Source organism: Rhinolophus ferrumequinum (assembly GCF_004115265.2).
Source record: "Rhinolophus ferrumequinum isolate MPI-CBG mRhiFer1 chromosome 3 unlocalized genomic scaffold, mRhiFer1_v1.p scaffold_36_arrow_ctg1_4, whole genome shotgun sequence".
Lineage (NCBI taxonomy): Eukaryota > Metazoa > Chordata > Mammalia > Chiroptera > Rhinolophidae > Rhinolophus > Rhinolophus ferrumequinum.
Genome location: NW_022680354.1, coordinates 1,245,472 through 1,260,622, shown reverse-complemented (window position 1 = coordinate 1,260,622; position 15,151 = coordinate 1,245,472).

The following is a 15,151-nucleotide window of genomic DNA, read 5'->3' as shown; positions in this document are numbered from 1 at the left end:
GGCACCTGTGCTGTGACGGTGCTTTTCCTGGTGTGGAGGAGAGCAGAGGCGGAACCATGGAGTGTTCTGGTGCCCACCCATGAGGAGGGACTAGAGCAGGCCCCATGCCCAGGTCCCCGCCAGCTGTCCTCAGGTGGTCCTCATGGGGGAGGTGTCACCCCGCTCTTGGTGGCTATGGGAGTCCCCACCGCAACACCTACACCTCCATTACCCACGGACAGGTTCTTGGAGTTCTGTGCTTTCCGTTTAAAATTCCTTGGTTCCTGGCATTTCCCAAGGTCCAGAGGGATACGATTCCAGGCCTGAAGCTGCCTGTCGGTCATTCCTGATCATGGATTCAGCAGAGAAGGACTTCAGGGAAAAGTCCTTACAGCATTTCTGAGCAGCTGGTGTCATGAAACAAAAAAGCAAAAGGAACACTGGGACCTCACCGCGGCCGGGACAGGTGAGCAGCAGGGTTGGTGGGCATCTTCCAGGTGCTCTTCTCCTCCCACAGCACGTTCCACGTGTCCCCGGTGCCAGACTGTGGGCTGTCTGAGGTCGTCCTGATCCCCCTTAGCCTCCTGGGCTGGTCGGGCTATTGGCATACGTTGTTGGGACAAGACCATGGGATACACGCAGCAGGTGACACCCACACACTTCCTTTTCTTCACAAAAGACCCAGAATGTTTCGTCTGTACGGAACTTCACACTTGGCCCTGTCCCCATGGCCTGGCACCCCCATCGGAGGTCTCGGAAGGATGAGCTCCCCTCAGAAGGAGAGAAAGAAACGAGGACAGAGTTTGCCAGCCTGCACGGCGTCCAGCTCACGCCCTGCACCACTGGTTGCCTTTTGTTTGGTTCACCCAACAGCCCACCCCCCACAGAGCTCAGAGGAGAGGGTTCAGGGGGGTGCAGACCCTGGGGGGAAGCCCTCTCCTCTTTCACTGCATTTAATCTTCATTCACACACACACACACACACACACACACACACACACACACACACACTGCTTCTCTCTTAGGTCACTGGTTTTTAATATTTTAATTTAGTTTTGACTTTCAGTTTGACATTCTTCAGAGAACACTGAAATACAATTCTCTTAATGTGCTTTGGGCTTGGGAAGCCCGAGGTCTCAGGACGTGACATTTTGATGTGAGGACTCGGCCTGCAAGTGGAGAAGAATAGCCTGGCCTGGCTCTCGGAGGCCCGTCGTCTGGTGCTCCAGTCCTGGGGAGCGAAGCAGAGGTGACGGAGGGAAAACCGGCCAGTGGGCCGGGGGACGCTAACCACCTGAGTCCCAGCACTTCCTGCACATAATCTGCATGGAAAGTCCACCGCGAGCAGAGACCTCGCTTCTGCGTCTCCGAAACGTCATTTTCCTTTTTGGAATTCCACCATGGCTTAAGCGGACTCCCCGAGGCTGTGGAATTTACTCACCGTGGTGGTTACTTTTATGTGTCAGCCTGCCTGGGCGTCATCTGGGTGTGTCTGGAGGGAGTTTCCGGACAAGAGCAGCATTGAGTCAGTGGGCTCCGTAAAGCAGATGCCCCCCCCGCATGTGGGTGGGCCTCGTCCAATCTGCTGAAGGGCCCAACAGAACCAAAGGCGGAGGAAGATTTCGCCCTGTATTCTGGTCATTTTCAATCACACATCAGAAAGTTGTCATAATGTGTGGAGACGGGTTCGCTCCGCTAATGGGTGGTATTAACTGGGCTGGTACATGCCGTGTTCCTCCTCCCCTGCTGCTGGCTCCTTTGGCGGGAGAAACGCAGGCCGGCCTGCTGCCCTTACACCTGCCAGATGCCGCGGGTGGAGACGCCATGGTGTGAGCGCTGCCTCTGTCTTCCCTCCCGGCACACAGTGTGCCCTCTGCTCACGCTCCCTGCTTTCTGGCAGACATTCCCCAACCGTCTGTAACTTACGATCTGGATGTTTAAAAACTAGGCCAAGAAGGCAGATTAAAAAAGAAAGTCCTTTATCTCTTATTGACCTGCTTAGCAGAGGCAAGGAGGCCCAGGGCGACCTCATGCCTTTGTGTTACGTAACAGCCCTCAGTGTCCAGGCTGTACCTTTAGAGGTTCTCATCGCCTCCGTTGGGCTTTCCAGGACATAGAGGCAGAGCAGGTGGCAGGCCGCTCCCACAGGGCCACTCAGGGGGCTGGCTTCTCTGTGGGCCTCAAGGGACCAGAGTGAAGGCCTACCTTTATCAGTGTCCTGAGTTTGCATCTCACCTGCAGGCTCAGGCTGCAGAAATGACTTACTTTGTGCAAATATAATGATAGATGCATGCATGAGAATGGCAGTTGCCAGTTTTCAGGGTGGCAAGTAACTCTGCCGTGACGGTCACATTGGTCTCCCTGTGAGGGAGAATGCCTCGTTCCAGCATCAGGGGTCTTGGGTGCTCAGCTTCTCAGTTCAGGGCTGTTGGGAGCCCTGGGATGGGAGTGAAGGCTCCCAGTGGCTCTGAGCGGCTGGCCCCTGCCCTTCAGCCAATCCCACCTCCGTGCCCCTCCACCCACCTGTCGGGCCAGGGCTCCAGGAAAGCCAGTCCTCCCTCCCGGCTGTTTACACCGAGCTCTTTAGACACCTGCCACCTGTCACATTGTTTCCTCAGACCTTCGCATAATCATGTGGATTGGATCCTGGCTTTCCTCCTGTAAGTTGTGGTGTGGTCCCAAGGATACTCTAGTTTGTTTGTTAGACTCTGGACATACCTGAGCCAACCAGCGGTTGACCAATTCTGGGAAAATGTCCCAAGTCAGTTCAGGGTCCACTCAGGAGGCGGAGATCACATCAGTATGAACAGAGGAAATTCATACAGAAGCCTGTTAGGTAGAGAAAGGCAGTTGACTATGAAAGGGAGAAAGGAGACAAAGCAGCCACTGCCCCACACGAGTGACAGTGACAGGAGGGACCTAAGGCCCAGAGGGGCGGGGCACACCGGGCTTTGGAGTGGCTGTGGCTGCCACAGGAGCACGCAGCCTGCTGCTGGCAACAGGCTAGGAGGTGTGAGTTGGAGCTGGTTTGTCTGAGTGGCCCAGGTGGTGGAGGAACGCACGAGGGGCGTGATCCAGAGCTGGTGTGCCAGGGCCTCCCTGGCCAGCACTGTCAGGCCTCCTTCCACGTGCCCATCTGCTGGGGACCCAGTTGGAAACACCCAGGACCAGGAAGGGACACCTCCTACGGCAGGTGTCCCCTGTGGCCCCACAGTCCACCCCAGGGTCCCAGGAAGGGAAAAGAGGGAGAACTTGGGCTTTGAGGAAGTTTACTGAGAACGTGATAGTATCCAATACTCCTGGTGGCCGAAGGGGTATGAAAAGCCCTAAAAATCTAGTAAGCAGGCTTTAAGAGGAGTAAAGGTGAAGACCCACATTTGGTTTTTTTTTTCTTTATTGTATCACAGTATTGAAACTGATAACTTTTTTCTTTCTTTTTTTTAAGTTTATTGGGATGACAATTGTTAGTAAAATTACATAGATTTCAGGTGTACAATTCTGTATTACATCATCTATAAATCCCATTGTGTGTTCACCACCCGGGGTTAGTTTTCTTTCCATCACCATATATTTGATCCCCCTTACCCTCATCTCCCACCCCCAACCCCCTTTACCCTCTGGTAACCACTAAACTATTGCCTGTGTCTATGAGTTCTTGTTTCTCATTTGTTTGTCTTGTTCTTTTGTTGTTTTTGGTTCATATACCACATATCAGAGAAATCATATGGTTCTCTGCTTTTTCTGTCTGACTTATTTCGCTTAGCATCATACTCTCAAGATCCATCCAGGTTTTCACAAATGGTCCTATATCAGCTTTTCTTACCGCCGAATAGTATTCCATTGTGTATATACCACAACCTCTTTATCCATTCATCTGTCGAAGGACATTTTGGTTGTTTCCATGTCTTGGCCACCGTAAACAAAGCTGCAGTGAACATTGGAGCACACGTGTCTTTATGTACAAATGTTTTCAGATTTTTTGGATAGATACCCAGGAGAGGGATTGCTGGGTCATATGGTAATTCTATTCGTAATTTTTTGAGGAACCTCCACACTGCCTTCCAGAGCGGCTGCACCAGTCTGCATTCCCAACAACAGTGTATGAAGGTTCCTTTTTCTCCACAGCCTCTCCAACACTTGTTACTATTTGTCTTGTTGATGATAGCCATTCTGACTGGGGTGAGGTCATATCTCATTGTGGTTTTTATTTGCATTTCTCGGATGATTAGTGATGTTGAGCATTTTTTCATATGTCTATTTGCCATTTGTATGTCTTCTTTGGAGAAATGTCTCTTCAGGTCATCTGCCCATTTTTGTTTTTTTTTGTTGTTGTTGAGTTTCATGAGTTCCTTGTATATTTTGGATATTAGCGCCTTATCGGAGGCACTGTTTGCAAAAATCTTCTCCCATTCAGTTGGTTGCCTCTTATTTTGCTGATGGTTTCTTTTGCTGTGCAGAAGCGTTTAAGTTTGATATAGTCCCATTCATTTATTTCAGCTTTTACTTCCCTTGCTTTTGGAGTCAAATTCATAAAGTGCTCTTTGAACCCAAGGTCCATAAGTTTAGTACCTATATTTTCTTCTATGCAGTTTATTGTGTCAGGTCTTATGCTTAAGTCTTTGATCCATTTTGAATTAATTTTGGTACACGGTGACAGATAGCAGTCCAGTTTCATTCTTTTGCACGTGGTTTTCCAATTCTGCCAGCACCATTTATTGAAGAGGCTGTCTTTCCTCCATTGTATGTTTTTTGCTTCTTTGTCAAAAATTATCTGTCCATACTTATGTGGGTTTATTTCTGGGTTCTCAATTCTATTCTGTTGGTCTATGTGTCTGTTTTTCTGCCAACACCATGCTGTTTTGATTATTGTTGCCCTGTATTACAAGCTAAAGTCAGGAAGTATGATACCTCCAGTATTGTTCTTTTTCCTTAAGATTGCTTTGGCTTTTCGGGGTCTTTTGTGGTTCCAAACAAATCTCATGATTTTCTGTTCCATTTCTTAAAAAAATGCCATTGGGATTTTGATGGGGATTGCATTAAATCTGTATATTGCTTTGGGTAATATGGCCATTTTAACTATGTTGATTCTTCCAATCCATGAGCACGGAGTGTCTTTCCATTTCTTTGTGGAAGACCCACATTTAAGTCATAGGAACCAAATCCATAGGAAATCGGAGGAACCACTTGGGAATGTTAAGTCTGGAAAAGGAAAGTTTCAAGAAAATGTGACACTCACCTTAATTATTGGAACAACCACACTTTGGTCAATGAAAACAACAACCATAACAAAGACAACCAATTATCAGTGCCCCCAAAGGCAGAATTAAAAGCAACTTAACAAGTCACAGGGTCACAGATTTCAGCCTGCCCAGTACGAGGAAGAACCTTTGATACGAGGGCTGTTCTCCATCACCAGTGTCGCTGAAGCAGGAGCTACCAGACAAGGAGACTAGGAGTCGTCACAGGCTGTCCAGGGCATTTGTGTCACATTGGTAGTTGTAGAGAGGAGCAGGGAGGTGTGAACTAGACAACAAAGGAGGACGTGTGTAACAAAGAGCAGGGGGCAGGGCCTGGGTGCTGCCATCAGTGGGGAGATGGAAGAGACTGGGGGAGCATTTCACCAGCTTTCCTTGCTGCTTTGATGCGCTTCGAACCCAGGTTTGAGGTGTATTTTCATTATTTTCCACTGTTGGACGGATGATGGCTAAGTCTAACTGTGGTGAGAGTGAGCTGTGAGAGCCCATATTTATCCTGGAAGGATATTTATCCATCGAAGTGAGGATGAATGGATGACACGGCAATGCCTTGGATTTGCATCAAAACCACACAGGCAGGCAGGAGTGGGTGGGAATGTAGACAGAACATGAGTCGAGCATTTGGGGGTTAATGGTGCTATCTACTTTGATTTATGGTAGAAACTCTACAAAATAGAAAGCTCTTAAGAACTGGAGAGCTAAAAGTTGAAAGCCAATAATATACGTAGGAATCACCAAAGAGGGTGGAGTAGGGAACTCCAATATTCTGCCCTCCATAAAAGTAAGTAAATATGGCAAAAACTGTAAGAATCCATGTTTTCATTCGTGTGTTTTTTGTTCATCTGCTTTTTCCAGAACTCTGGAAACTAATCAAAGCCTGCAGCAACTTGAGGAGCACTTACTGCATAAATGAATGAATGAATGAATGAATGAATAAACAAATGGCTGACAGTGTGGCCCTGCAGGGAGCCAAACAGACCTCACTGAGGAGGATTTATCCTCGGGTGACCCACCGGGTGGACCCTGAGAAGGCCAGCTCGGAAGGCTTGGTTCACATCTCCTAACGAGGAACTTGACCAGCATTGAAACAAAGCGTGGGGTTGCCATGTAGTGGGATATTATGCAGCCTTAAAAGGTAGGGGGAATTCTGATCCTGGTGGCATGGAGGAAATGTCTGTGTCCCCCCAAATTCATATATTGCAGCCCTATGCCCTGATGTGATGGTATTTAGAGGTGGGGTTTGGGGAGGTGACAAGCTCATGGGGTGCAGCCCTCATGATGGGACTTGTGCCCTTATGAAGGGGACCCAGAGAGGTGATCTCTCTGTACCACGTGAGGACACAAATGGGCCAGCACGTTGATCTTGGATATCCAGCCTCCAGAGTTGTGAGGAAGAAATGTTTGCTGCTTAAGCCACCCAGTAATTGTATTCCGTTACAGCAGCCGGAGCTAAGACAACAGGCTACCACATGGAGGCACGGTGAAGACAGTATGCAGAAAAGAAGTGCTGCATGGTTCCCTCACAAGGCACCTGGGCACATTCACAGGGCAGAGAGGGAAATGGTTCGTCAGGGGCTGGGGCGGGGGGGGGGCGGGGTTCCTTCTGGGGCAATGGGGATGTTCTGGAGTCAGAGGGGTGCTAACTTTGTGAATCTACTAACATCACTGAATTTCATATTTTAAAATGGTGAATTTTGTTACGTGGATTTTATCTCAATAAAAATAATATACTTATGAGATAGCAGTAAAAAAGTCTCTTTGAAGTTGGAAACAGAGAGAGACAGGTGGTGGCAGATAGACAGAAAGACGGAGGTGATGGAGGATAAACGGAGAGACAGAGACAGAGAGAGACAGACAGACAGAGGTGGTGGGGGCAGAGAGAGACAGAGCGAGAGATGGCTTTGCCTTTCTTCATGACAGTCAGCCCTCCTTGGATCCGGGCCCGCCCAGGACACTGCTCACCCCCCTCGGCCCCCTCCTGCCCCTCCCAGGACCTTCCTCTCCCCAGCAGCATGTTTCTCAGAGGGCACTTATGCCTCGTTGGTTTTGTAAGCTCTGACATCATATACTTGATCCCATGACGTCATCAGCCATGCTGGCCCCGGGATCTCACTTTATCCCGAATGACCTGTGATGGTAACAGCCCAATAAAACCGTTAACTGAAATAAAGAGCATTTGGTGTCAGTGGAGGGGCGTTTTTTAATCCCCTTCAATATCTCTGAGCCTGATCTCGTCCAGCAGGTGGGAGGTTAGGCTGTAGCAGTGGGGGGGCTCCCAGCACAGGGTGAGGGCGAGGGACCTTCCTCGGATCCTTGTAAAGTCCTCAGCCTATTGCTGTAGCCGGTGTAGCCGCTGTGGCCGGCAGACACGGACCCTCGGTGAGCTGCGTAGTGAGAGGAGTGGTGGCGTAAGGACAGCGAGCAGGGAAGGGAAGGTCGGCGACCCGACCCAATCTGAGGACACCGGGCTGAGTGAGGGGACATCCCGGGTGCCCTTAGCAAGAAGGGCGTCGTGGTCACGCCCTCCCACACCACAGGGTGAGAAGACCACGTGCTTGTGCGTGTTCCTCTGTTCCCCCAGCCTCTGGAGGTTTTATTTAAAGTCATTTGTTAGTGTCTTTTTGTGGCCTGGGTGGGGACAACTGAAGGTGAATCTGACAGGCTACCATCTCAGAAATGACTCTTAGATCTGTAAACACGGAGACTCAACGAGAGACATGTGAGTGGCAGTGAGAAGGGGATAGAATCAAGCAACAATGACCCCCCGACAGAAACTGGGACCAGCATGAGCAGCCAATAGGAGACAGGACCCGGTCGCCCCCCTGTCCCCACCCCCAGCAGCTCATCTCACCTGCTGTCATTCTCAGTGGAGCTCGAGGGAGGGACAGGGGACCAGCTGCTCCGATTACCCAACGCAAACCGCACACAGGTGTAGCGTCTCTGACAAGGTGAGCGCTTAGCATTTAGCAGCTGTAATTGTCACACAGAAGAGTCTGAAACGATGTCAGTGCCTCCTCCTACAGGCAGGAAGCAGACGCCCCGTCACTCCCGCTCTGCATTGCTTCCTCCCCTCTCCCGCCCCATCTCTTCTCCTCTCTCCTTTCTTCCTTCTTTCCTTCCTTTTCTTTCTGGAGGTAAGAAGGTTGGCTAGGAATGGGGCCAGGGGAGTTTTCAGATAATGACATTGCATCTGATCCACTTCTGATCTCTTTCCAGATCATTTTGCAACAGTTTGCAGGACCACATAGTGCCATTATTTGTAATGCCTTTCCCTAAAATTATATACAATCATCACACACTTAAGAATTGTTATAAGAATAATATTAGCTGTCTTGGGATAGTGGAACCGCGAAACTGAGGGACGGGGTGGGAGGAGACGTGTCACTGCAAACACTTCTGCACGTGTGAATTTTGAATAAAGTCAGTGCTTGCCCACATACATTGGTCAGGTTTCTGGCTGTGTAACAAACATCCCTGGTTTCTTAGGGACTCACAGCAGCAGCGCTTTCTTTCTCACAGTGGGTCCGCTGGACAGCTCTGCCTCAGGCTGCTGCTCACCTGAGCTCCAGGCCGCAGGCAGGTGCAGGCCTCTCAGAAGGGACAGTGGCCTGAGACATGCTATGCGTGTGGGGTGTACAGCCGCTCAGAAGGTCAAGCTAGTTCTGAGCCCTGCCACCACACTGGCAGGAGCAAGCCCAGCACGGGGTAGCCGGAGGAGTGACCGCAGGTCAGGCTTTTGACTGCAGGTCATCTGGCTGCAAGGGAGCAGGGGCAGGGTGTGCCGAGCAGCCACCACAGTGCACTACAAACAGAGAGCATGAAAGGAAATAGGAAGAGAAAAACGAGTAGGCATGCTCCAACGGCCATGTCGCTACTGGCAGCGAAGCTAGCGTTTTGAGTTCTCATCGTGAGCCAGGCATTGAGCTCAGCACTCCGGGCAGCCACGGCCTTACCGACCATGCGTCACGGACGAGCTAAGGGGCTGCGTCAGTATGGTGACCATTTATACTCATCAGGCCACTGTCTGAGCAGTAGCCTCTACCTGGGGATCCCCAAACTTGAATAAGCACCGAGTGTGGGGCCTGAGGTTCTGCTGAGGGGAAAGACCAGTCGATGGCACCAGAGCTTGTCCCTCAGACTCTGGAAGACAGTGAGGGGTCTGCAGGGGGTCCTGGGTGTGCTGGTTTTCAGTATAAATTTCTGAACTCCAAGCCAGACAGACCGAGTCAGAACCCCAGAGGAGGGGGGATCCTGTGTTTGTACGAGGCTCCAACCCGCAGCGCTGAAGGAGTCCTGGCCTGGGGACGGCCTGAGCCAGTCTGGCGGGGCTGGCTCAGTTGTCCCTGGTGTCACCTGCAAAACGGTGGCTCCATCTCACAGAGCCATGACAGAAGTGAGGGTCCTGGTACAGCTGCTGGCACAGAGCACGGGCTCATTCGTGTGACTGTTGTGAGCTCCCTCTGCCACCGTGCATGTGCTCTGAATGTGAACAAGGCCAGTGTCCCAAGTAAGACGGGCAACAGGCAATGTAGGCCTCGTCGAATGTCAGCTCCCTTCCCAGGTCTCCTCCGACCAGCTGTGACCTGACTCTGATCACAAGCTAACCTGTGCAAGCACCGCCGAGGGCTCGTGCCATGTCTGCTGATGTGGTGGAAAGGGCAGGGACGGTGCATGGGGGTCCTGCTGGTCATTCCAGGAGGGCGACACTGCACCCCATCGGGGGGATGGACCTCATCTGGTCTGTGGGGGGAGTAATAACCCCACTTGGCTTATCCGATGTGTAAAGTGTGGACAAACGCACCGCTTTCTGTCATTTCCTGGGCACCGTCACGTGAGCCCACCAATCTATTCGTTCCTGTGACTGCCTGATGGGGTCATGCTTCCTGCTGACGCAGCAGCTGGGCTCGGAGAGGACCAAGACTTCTTCGGGAATCCAGAGTACAGACTTTTGGTTTCTTTCTGAGAAGAGAAAGCCTGAGTGTAAGAGACTCTGAGGGACTGGCCAGAAGAAAAGGGAGGTATGTCTGCCCTTCGGCATCCTGGGGACGTAAATGTGCCCATGAGTTCTTCCCTACCTGTCTGCAGGGTGCTGGCTGCCCACAAGCAGCCGTGCACAGTAGGGCAGATGCTTCTCTCCCACGGCCCTAACCAGGTGCCAGCAGGGACACAGTGGTGGTCGTGGGGAGCAGGGACGGGGAGGTTTCAGAATCCTGAGGCACCATCAGGCCAAGAGAATAGAGTCCTGTGCCAGGAGCCACCTGGACCCCTGCCCTTCGTGGGGGCCATGCCAAGGGTATACACTGGTGCCTGGGGGCTAATGCAAGGGCTGTCTTCCAACCCCACCTGTGCTGTGTGGCCTCAGCTAATGACTTTCCTTCTCTGGGCCTTAGTTTTCATCTCTAGGTAGGTGTGACAATGCTGCCCATGCCATTTGGGGAAATGAATGAAGTGGCCGAGTAAAGGGCCTGCTCGCCGGTGTAGACGACAGTCGCTGTTGTGGCTGCTCTTATCCGGTTGCTCCTTTGATTCAGGGTCACTTGCAGGACCAAGAGCAAGACCAAGACCCAAGTGTCCACGTGAGATGGGCCGGGCCGGGCTCAGGTCTGCAGGGGCAGCGAGGAGAGTCAGGTTTATGAGGTATCGACTGAGAGGGCAGTGGAGGGACCAGAGACAGGCAGCAGCGTACAGGGGGCTGACAGAGGTGTGACAGCTAAGTCCCGAGTGCTTTCTTGATCCAGGCATCGTCTGACAACCTGATGTGTTTTCGTTCACTGCACCCTCCAAAGGACCCTGAGCTCACACTGTTCCTGTCGTCCCATTACAGCTGCGGGAGCTGAGGCAAAGGCCCTTGGTTTCCAGGTGAAAGCCACATGGCTCGCGGGTCTCTGACCTGACACCAGAGCCCATGGTCTGCGTCCGGCGGCACCCTCGGTGTCCTCTGCAGTCTCAGAAGAGGGTCCAGTCCCACCCGGAGGGCGGAGCCTAATCCCAGCATTGAACCAGCAGGTGCTGATAAAGTTAGACTAGAAAGGAAAGTAGGGCGTAGCCTCACTCGTGTCCCTGTTTCAATCAGACGCCAGAAGCATTGACCAAACACCACCTGAGTGCGAAACCCTGTGCAGGAGGCCCCACCATCTAATGCTCTCCCCCCAACGGCCAATGGTCCTGCAGACCAAGGTCCCTGAGAGGCAGTGAGGTGGCTTATTGATTCTACTTGTGACACAGGCACAAATCAACATTCACTCTGCTCTTCAGTAAGCTGCCAAGAGGGGGAATGCAGCTGGATAATGAGTAGCTTGACATTTTAAAGGAGAAAAACAAGTTAAGAAAGGGCTCCCATTTGTCAGCCTGCTGACTGCGGTGGGGAAGCCTGGAGGGAGGGCAAAGGGAGGGAGGCTGGAGGGAGGGAGCTAAAAGCAGACCAGCTGCACAGAGCTTGGCACTCCTCGTGGTCCCCTACCATTTCCCCTTGCCAAGCCCACTGCAACCTGCCCTCTCCCCGAAGCTCCCTCCTCCCTGAACCCTGAGCAGTGGAGGAGGCTGGCGGGACCCAGGCACCCCAGCCAGAGGAAGACTCAGGGGTCCCAACCCACCAACAGCTGTCCCAGCCAAACTGCCCAGGGGATTAGGGAATGGGGCTCAGCCCAGACACTTGCGGCCACAGTCTAAAGTGGGTGGGGGCGAGGGGGTTGCTCCTGTCCCAAGACTTGTCCTGCACCACACGTCCTCGCCTGCCCTGCCCTCTTCCTACGCAGGTCACCCGGGTGGTGTTGGGTCTGGACAGGCTCGGCCGCCTGGCATCCTGCCTGGCGTTCCTGCAGCAAGTGGGGGTGGGGGACACGCGTGCTGAGTGTCCCTGGGGCATGCGGCAGGGGCATGAGGATGAGGCCACAGCTCTCTCTCACGAGGCCAAATGACAGCCAAGGCCCTGCTCCGACAAGTGTCTCTATCTTGAGACCACGCTGCAGCGGAGCTTTGGAACCTGGACCACGGGCTCCTATGTCCCTAAAGCCCAGGGTTGGAAGCCCGCCCTGACAAGCAACGTAGACAGTAGTTGCTCCCAGAATTCAGAAAGAGCAGGTGGACTCAGCAGCCCTGCGGGCACCATGGGGGGGACGGCTGCCCAGGGTGTGAGGTGCTGCTGAGCTGAAGGCATGAGGGCCCAGCGATGGCACCTCCTGGCCATCTGCATCGTGCACCCAGGACCTGGGCTGGCGTCATGCTGTCATGTTTGCCATCTACAGTAACCCGGGGAGACCACAGGGGAGTGAGCCTGCTTCTCCAATCTAAAATTATAAATAAACCACAGTTTGCACAGGTGGGGGTGGGACAGAGGCACGCCGTGAACCCTGCCACCACTGGGGAGGTCTCCAAATGCTCCTGCTGCGCCCAACCAGGGAACAAACACCCCCAATTATAAATAGCTGAAGAGCCGTTGCCGTGTTAGGCCGACACCTGTCCTCCTTTGAAGAGTGAATGTGGTCCGTGCAAGGCCATTTGGTTGATGGGAGTTTTCAAAAGACATCCAGATGGCTGCGTTTGGCCCCAGGAGCATCCAAGTTTAGAGAAACTTTGACCAACACAAACAATAACAGGGGAAACGACACAAACAAACTTCCAGAAGCAACGTATCCTGGCAGCCTGTGGCTCACTCAGGCTCTTCTGCCAGGACGCAAATCTCTCACAATCAAACCACACCCTGCATTCAGTTCGTCCTCTTGGAATTGCAGGTTTCTTAGCAAACATATCCCTGTCCAGGCGCTGGGATAGTGGGATCGGGGAGATGTGGATATGACAGCCATCACTGGGCAGATTTCGAAATTAACGATCTCCAGAAGACTCTGTGCCCCGCGTGTGAGGGCCAGGCCTGCATTAACACAGTGCAATCACCAGATGACTACTCAGGTGAACACTTTCTCTTGTGTTGGTTTTTTGTTGTTTTTGCCTTTATAAGCTACAGTGAACAGTCAAATTTCAGAGAATTTGGAGTTCGCCTAACCCAACTCCCTTACTTTATGTTTTGTCCAACGTTGCACCACCAATGTTAGAAGCAAAGGCTCTAGCCCACATTTTTGGGCACTGCCTCATCGAAGCACACACTGTGGGGACAGAGCCAGGAGTGCAGTTTCCAGGCATCGGCCTCACGTGGAAAGGTGCTGGCTCAGGTAGTAAATGGCCATCAACTGTGATTGGATGGCCATCAGCTGTGGCTGTTGGCCGTCAGCTGTAACCAGTGAGCCATTGGCCACTAATATAACTGCCGTGGCTACGCTAGCAGCAAATGGGGGCTAGCAAGATGGTGGCTAAGCTAGCAAGCGTGGATTGCAGAAAGGCGCGGAATATAGTGGTATGACTTCCCTATCTATGGCTCATTGGGTGTTCCTTTTTGGCCTCACCATGTCCTGCGTTCTCATGTGCGGAGCGGGAGCAGAGACCCGCCTGACACCCTGCCTGACACACATGTTTTGTGCCTCGATTCAGAACAATTCGAATAATTCCCACAAAGCTCTGTATTTTACCTCCCGGAGCAGAGAGCTTGGGACAAACCACATCAGTTCCCTAGTGGTTCCAACCACTCTCTCTGCATAAAGAGATAGAAGATGATAGATTGTGTCACGCAGGGTCTCTGGTCGCCCTCCCCACACAAGAACGCAGGACATTTGGGGGCCAAAAAGGAACACCCACGGAGCCATAGATAGGGGAGTCACACCACTCTAGTCTCGCTGGTGGCTGGGCTGGAGACACAGGAAGCAGGAGCCACACCATCTGCAACCTGCCGTCTGCTTCTCTTCTAACCAACCTCACTTGCTGACTACAGTCCGTGCTAGCTAGTGAAGCCACAGCAGTTATTGGCTAATGGCTAACCGATAACAGCTGATGGCCATTTACTACCCAAGTCAGCAGCTTTCCACGTGAGGCCGAAAGCCTGGAAACTGCTCTCCTGGCTCTGTCCCCACAGATGGATAGATAGATAATAGATGATAGATAGATAGATAGATAGAGATAGGAGATACACAGATAGAAAAAACCATCAGTTTCCTGGTCATTCCAGAAAATCTCTCTCCCTGTAAAAAGAGCTCGAAAATGATAGATGATAGATGATAGACACAATTATGGCCTATATAAGGGTATACAGGACCATATTAGTCTACATGTTTGAGTGTTTACCTCTGTGTATGTACTTTATTTAAGAAACGTGTCTGAGGTAGAATGCTAGTTATAGTAAAACCCCCAAGGCCTTTGCCAAAGGTTCTACAGAGACTAGCCATGGGCCACAGTGGGGACTCTATTTCTTAGATGCCTGTTCTTCACCCCGGCTTTTCCACAATTTCTCTAATCACTCCACTATCAAGCATTGAACATCCTCCAATTCAAGTGTTATAACAAACAAAAATGTATCTTTCTCAGGGGTATTTATATTTAACAGAAGTTAATTATTTAGATCCAAGAAAAAACTGCCTATGGTGGAAGTTCCAAGGTTATTACACATATATTTTATTCCATCCATTCACTGAAACATCCATCCATCCATCCATCAATCCATCCATCCGTCCATCCATCCATCCATCCATCCATCCATCCATCCGTCCATCCGTCCGTCCATCTGTCCATCCGTCCGTCCGTCCGTCCATCCGTCCGTCCGTCCATCCGTCCATCCGTCCATCCGTCCGTCCATCCGTCCATCCGTCTGTCCCTCCTTCAGTTCAATTAATACCCTGTCTATTGAGTTACTGTTTCGTGTCAAGAACTCAAGATACAGTAACGAAAATGGCAGCCTTTATAGAGAGTTTGCTTTCGATAAATACCTTTTTCTTTCAACGAAAATAGTTTGCAAAGCAGTTTTGCATTCACTGTTTTATGATCACCTTACAACAAATCTGTGAAGGGCTTGGGTGGTCAGTCAGCACTGGTCATAGT